Genomic DNA, 6,798 nt, shown 5'->3' with positions numbered 1-6,798 from the left:
ACCCAGATGCGACCATGCCGTCGGCGGACCCGAAGTCAAACGGGACTCTCCCCGTCATCGGGAAGCCAGACTTGCCTCTGGACAACAACTCTAAACTCTCGAGATTTGCGTCCTTCGGGCTCGGTCTGGTGGTTATAGCCGAGCCTAGCCTCACAGATCCTCAGACGCCTGTCCAACTCTCGTTCTTAAATGAAACACTGGACTTAATACAATCGCTCGCCATCATGGATGTATCGCCTACGAACTACGCCCAGCTTGAACTGGGGGCTCGGAGTAGGGAATTTTACGCCCCACCCACCACCCACTTAATAGCCACTGTCGAGGATTTAACTGGCATGCTAGATTACTCTTCCGAAGACATCGATGGCATGGACGATGATGTCAAAGCCGAACCAGGTCAAACCCCGCCCATCACCGAGCATTCGACGGCCACTTCTACTTACGATGTATACATGGTGGACACCCCTGAGAAGAAGGAAGATGGTGGCACTCAAGATCCAAATGAGGATAAGCCCGTCGATGAACCACCAAAACATCAGCGTCGGCGGCGCCGCTCACGATCGCATCGAGAAAGGGAAAGCAACACCGGCACCGGAGACAATGACACTCTGGATAATGCCAAAGACACCAAAAACCCCGTGGAGCCTGCGTTCGAGTAGGATGAAAGGGAACAGGGTCAATTCAGCCCCAAAGAACTCGCCGATCACGAAGATTCGGAAGATAGTAACTACCTGCCTGTCTCTGAATAGGATGTCAGCCTTGGTTAACCCTCGAACAAGAACACTTCAAGTGACAGCTTATCGCCACCGCACGGAGCCTAAAAAAGAAATAGCAGCAGATTAAAGCCAAACAGAATACGCTCAACGACAGATGGACTAAGGTCCTAGCCGCCGAAGAAGGATATGGCTTTCAGCGCCCAACAAATAGCTACCCAAAATGCAAGCTACTGCCACAATTCAACGACGGGACCCTTGCATCAATACCGTCAAAATACAGTCAGGCTGATCAGCCGGACTGACCACCACGTGGACAGGACAAAACGGCTAATTATACCGAACACCTGCCCGCGCCCCCTCACCATAGAGGTAAGGAGACAACGGCTCCGGGCTACACGTACGACCTATGTTAGGACCTGACCAATAGAGCCGGACTGACCATATCAATCTATGGATCAAGAGGATGTGCCCCCACACAGGACGACGGCCATCAAGCCTGGCGTGACAAATATAATCAAGTTCGGGGTCAACACCGAACACAGATGTCATCTGAACTCCATCGCGATGTCGCCCGGTACAGAGGTGCCGCACACCCTATGTGCTTTACCGATGAGGTAATGCAGCACCAATTTCTGGAAGGATTCAAACCCGTGAACATCGAGCAATACGATGGAACGACGGATCCCGCGGTATGGATTGAAGATTTTCTTCTCCACATTCACATGGCTCATGGAGATGATCTCCACGCTAGTAAGTACCTCCCTCTAAAGCTGGAAGAACCAGCACGGCACTGGTTGAACAGCCTCCTAGAGAACTCCATTGGAAGTTGGCAAGATTTAGAGGATGCTTTTTGGGCCAACTTTCAGGGCACTTACGTCCAGTCACCGGATGCTGATGACCTGAGTCACATAGTCCAGCAACCCGAAGAGCCAGCTCGCAAACTTTGGAATCGGTTCTTAACTAAAAAGAACCAAATCGTGGATTGTCTGGACGCCGAAGCCTTAGCGGCATTTAAGCATAGCTTCTGTGACGAATGGCTCGCCTGACACATTGATCAGGAGAAGCCGAAGACTATGGCAGCTCTTACTGCACTTATGACCCGCTTTTGTGTGGGCAAAGATAGTCGGTTGGCTCATAGAAGCAACAACACCAGCGACCCCAGTACTTCTGAGGCCAGGGATGGCAATGGCAGGCCACGGCACAACAAAAACAAGCATCGAAACAACAACGGAGAAATAGAGGATATAGCAGTAAACACCGGATTCAGTGGCTCCAAAGCCGGCCAGCAGAAGAAATCATTCAAAGGCAATCGGGACGGTCCATCCAACTTGGACAAAATACTAGAGAAACCTTGCCAGATCATGGCACCTCTGACAAGCCTTCCAACCACACAAACAGAAATTGGTGGGTTTTCAAACATGCCGGTAAATTAAATGCCGAACATAAGGGGAAAGGACCTCAAAGCGAGGACGATGATGAGCCTCGCCCGCCGAACACCGGGGGACAGAAACAGTTTCCCCCTGAGGTGAAAATGGTGAACATGATCTATGTCACCCACTTCCCCAAGAGGGAGCACAAACGCGCATTAAGGGATGTCTACACCGTAGAGTGCTACCTCTTTTAGCACTGCGTTGGTTTTCCGCAAAGAGGAAGGGATGATGCAGTAAAGTAGCGTAAGTATTTCCCTCAGTTTTTGAGAACCAAGGTATCAATCCAGTAGGATGCTACACGCAAGTCCCTCGCACCTGCACAAAACAAATAAATCCTCGCAACCAACGCAAATAGGGGTTGTCAATCCCCGTAGGGCCACTTACGAGAGTGAGATCTGATAGATATGATAAGATAATATTTTTGGTGTTTTTACAACAAAGATGCAAAGTAAAATAAAGCTAAAGTAAATAGCAAAGTAAATAACTAAGTAGTAGGAGATCAATATGATAAAGATAGACCCAGGGCCATAGGTTTCACTAGTGGCTTCTCTCAAGAGCATAAGTATTCTACGGTGGGTGAACAAATTACTATTGAGCAATTGACAGAATTGAGCATAGTTATGAGAATATCTAGGTATGACTATGTATATAGGCATCACGTCCAAGACAAGTAAACCGACTCCTGCCTGCATCTACTACTATTACTCCACTCATCGACCGCTATCCAGCATGCATCTAGAGTATTAAGTTAAAAACAGAGTAACGCCTTAAGCAAGATGACATGATGTAGAGGGATAGACTCATGCAATATGAAGAAAACCCCATCTTGTTATCCTCGATGGCAACAATACAATACATGCCTTGATGCCCTTACTGTCACTGGGAAAGGACACCGCAAGATTGAACCCAAAGCTAAGCACTTCTCCCATTGCAAGAAAGATCAATCTAGTAGGCCTAACCAAACTGATAATTTGAAGAGACTTGCAAATATAACCAATCATACATAAAAGAATTCATAGAAGATTCAAATATTATTCATAGATAGACTTGATCATAAACCCACAATTCATCGGTCTCAACAAACACACCGCAAAAAGAAGATTACATCAAATAGATCTCCACAAGAGAGGGGGGGAACATTGTATTGAGATCCAAAAAGAGAGAAGAAGCCATCTAGCTACTAATTATGGACCCGTAGGTCTGAGGTAAACTACTCACACTTCATCGGAAGGGCTATGGTGTTGATGTAGAAGCCCTCCGTGATCGATGCCCCCTCCGGCGGAGCTCCGTGTAACACCCTCGATGCGACTATAGCTCCCACGTGTCGAGGCACGACTTAGAGACATAATCGCATTGAAGGCATATGTCGCAAGTTAGGCAATCTTCACAAACATCCCATGTAATATAATAATAAAAGGGGAGATAACATAGTTGGCTTACACTCGCCACGTCAATCAAGTACATAAATAACATTACATCATCCAAACACTCATGGCCCGACTACGGCGCCAAAATAAAAGAGAACCCAACATGCGACATGGTCCCAATCACCCCCAACTGGGCGCCACTACTGATCATCGGGAAAGGAAACATAGTAACATTGAGAGTCTTCGTCGAACTCCCACTTGAGCTCATACGCGTCTGCTGGAGCGGAATCATCAGGCCCTACATCTGGTGTAATAGTAATCTGTGAGCCACAGGGACTCAGCAATCTCGCACCCTTGCGATCAAGACTATTTAAGCTTAAAGGTATGACAGTGTAAATATATGTGGAGCTGCAGCAAGCGACTAGCAATTATGGTGGCTAACTTATTCGCAAAAGAGAGCGAGAAGATGAGGCAAAGCGCGAGCGAGAAACTAAAGAACAACCTGTGCAAACATTACTCCAACACCGTGTCCACTTCCCGGACTCTGCCGAGAAGAGGCCATCACGGTAACACACTCAGTTGATTCATTTTAATTAAATTAAGGTTCAAGTTATCTACAACCGGACATTAACAAATTCCCATCTGCCCATAACCGCGGGCACGGCTTTCAAAAGTTCAAACCCTGCAGGGGAGTCCCAACTTAGCCCATGACAAGCTCTCACGGTCAACGAAGGAATAGACCTCCTCCCAAGACATTCCGATTAGACTCGATATCTCGGTAATTCAAGACACTTCGACAGGTTAAAACAAGACCAGCAATACCGCCCGAATGTGCCGACAAATCCCGATAGGAGCTGCACATATCTCGTTCTCAGGGCACACTTAGATGAGACATCCTACGAGTAAAACCAACCCTCAAGTTGCCCCGAGGTGGCCCCGCAGTCTACTCGGTCGAACCAACACTCAGAGGAGCACTGGCCCGGGGGAGTTTAAATAAGATGACCCTCGGGCTCCGGAAACCGAAGGGAAAAAGAGGCTAGGTGGCAAATGGTAAGACCAATGTTGGGCATTGCTGGAAAAGCTTTAATCAATGTGAAATATCAAGGGGTTCCCATTATAACCCAACCGCGTAAGGAACGCAAAATCCGGGAACATAACACCGATATGACGGAAACTAGGGCGGCAAGAGTGGAACAAAACACTAGGCGAGAGGCCGAGCCTTCCACCCTTTACCAAGTATATAGATGCACTAAGATAACAAGATAATATAATGATATCCCAACAAGTAAATAAATGTTCCAACAAGGAACGGCCTCCAATCTTCACCTGCAACTAGCAACGCTATAAGAGGGGCTGAGCAAAGCGGTAACATAGCCAATCAACGGTTTGCTAGGACATGGTGGGTTAGAGGTTTAACATGGCAATTTGGGAGGCTTGAAAGCAAATGGTAGGCATCATAGCATTGGCATAGCAAAAGAGCGAGCAAACTAGCATAGCAAAGATAGTAGTGATTTCGAGGGTATGATCATCTTGCCTGCACAGTTGTCAGAGTTGACTGGATCCTCGAAAGCAAACTCAACGGGCTCCTCGTTAGCGAACTCGTCTCCCGGCTCAACCCAAACAAGTCAAACAAGCAACAAGGACACAATCAACCACATGCAAGAACCCAAACAAGACGATGTGATGATGATATGCTATGCGGGATGCGATGCGGGATGCAAAATGCAAGATATGATAGAAAATGCATGAACCTGGCCTCAACTTGGAATTCCAAGTGCGCCACTAGAAAGATGAGATGAAATCGCTTGAAAACGATATAAAGAACGCCGGAATCGGAGTTACGGTTGGAAATGGCAAGCGATTCAAAAATGACACCGGTCTGCGATTTACAGCAAGTAGGCATCTAAATGCAATGAGATGAACATGCTACAGCAACCAAACATGACAACAAAATACATGGACGGGATGCATTCAAGATGCTTAGCAAAAGTCTAGCACTGATCTACGGCCAATTCATCCATTAACAGGTTCAAACAAACATGGCAAAAATGCAAATGGCAAATAGATCTCAGACTTAGTGAAATTAACACTTGTCTGGAATTTCAAATCAGGTAGCCCTCTTCGGAGTAACAAAACTATATGCTACAGGATCTGAACATGGCAAAGTAAAACATGGCATGGAGCTACTCAAAGAGCTTAACAAAAGTCCCTTAGTGACCTTGAGCCAAAAGGGACCAGAAGATACAATTGCAAGCATGTGAACATAGCAAAAAACATAATCAGTTTTCAGACTTAGTGAAAACTGGAGAATGCTGAAAACAGAACTCAAGTAGGCATGTTTACGAGCTCGATGCACTCACTACGGTGCAAGTCATGGCAAGACAAGCATACACCCATCAAGAAGGCACAAAATTCAAGCTAGAAATGGCAAGAACAATAGCATAGCATGCACGGATCAACTACAACATCATCGGCAATATCGCAAACAAGTTGACAATCTGCCCAGATTCACAAAGTAGTAAAAGTAGAGCTCGATTGACTCAAGCTAGGGTGCTCCATAATTGCAAACAAAGGCATGGATGGATAGAGCACTACAATATTAACAAAACATCCTTACTGATTATCCTCAAAAGAGGCACGGATCACTAGGAAACAACATGAACATATGGCATCAAGAGATAAACAGCTCCAGGACTTAGAGAAATTACTAAGTCCCTGAAAACGGAATTAGCAAGTGCACCACTTTGCAAGCTTGCACTAGTCACCACACACATCACAAAAATACATGGGTTGCACCTCTGGAAAGATGACAAAACCCTTAACAAAACATATGTAGAACTCATGGGCATATGATGCACACATTAATCATGGCAAAAATGACAAAAAGCTAAACGGAGTAGCAGATCTGACAATAATCTCAAGTAGCCCTCTTCTAACAGCATTTCGGGAATCAAGATGAACTCAAATGAAAATGATGCAATGGAATGAAATGATGTACTCTCTGAGTTGAACATTTTGATATGCTATATGCATGAATCGGAGCTACGCATGCAAAGTTACGGAGCCGTGAACATGAGCATATGGACTGAGAATTTCGGGACTTAGTAGAAAAAAATCACCCCGAGATCTAGGGTTTACTGTTCACGCACGCGAACCGAGGCAGCGGTGGACTCGCCGGAGACGATGAAGATGGCGGCGGCCGGGGTCGGCGGCGGCGGATCCGGCTCTCCCGCGGCCGGATCCGGCCGGAGACGAGGTCGGGGAGGCGTGGGCGGGGTGCGGCGG

This window comes from Triticum dicoccoides, chromosome 2A (assembly GCF_002162155.2).
Source record: "Triticum dicoccoides isolate Atlit2015 ecotype Zavitan chromosome 2A, WEW_v2.0, whole genome shotgun sequence".
Classification (NCBI taxonomy): Eukaryota; Viridiplantae; Streptophyta; class Magnoliopsida; order Poales; family Poaceae; genus Triticum; species Triticum dicoccoides.
This window is presented reverse-complemented; position numbering follows the sequence as displayed.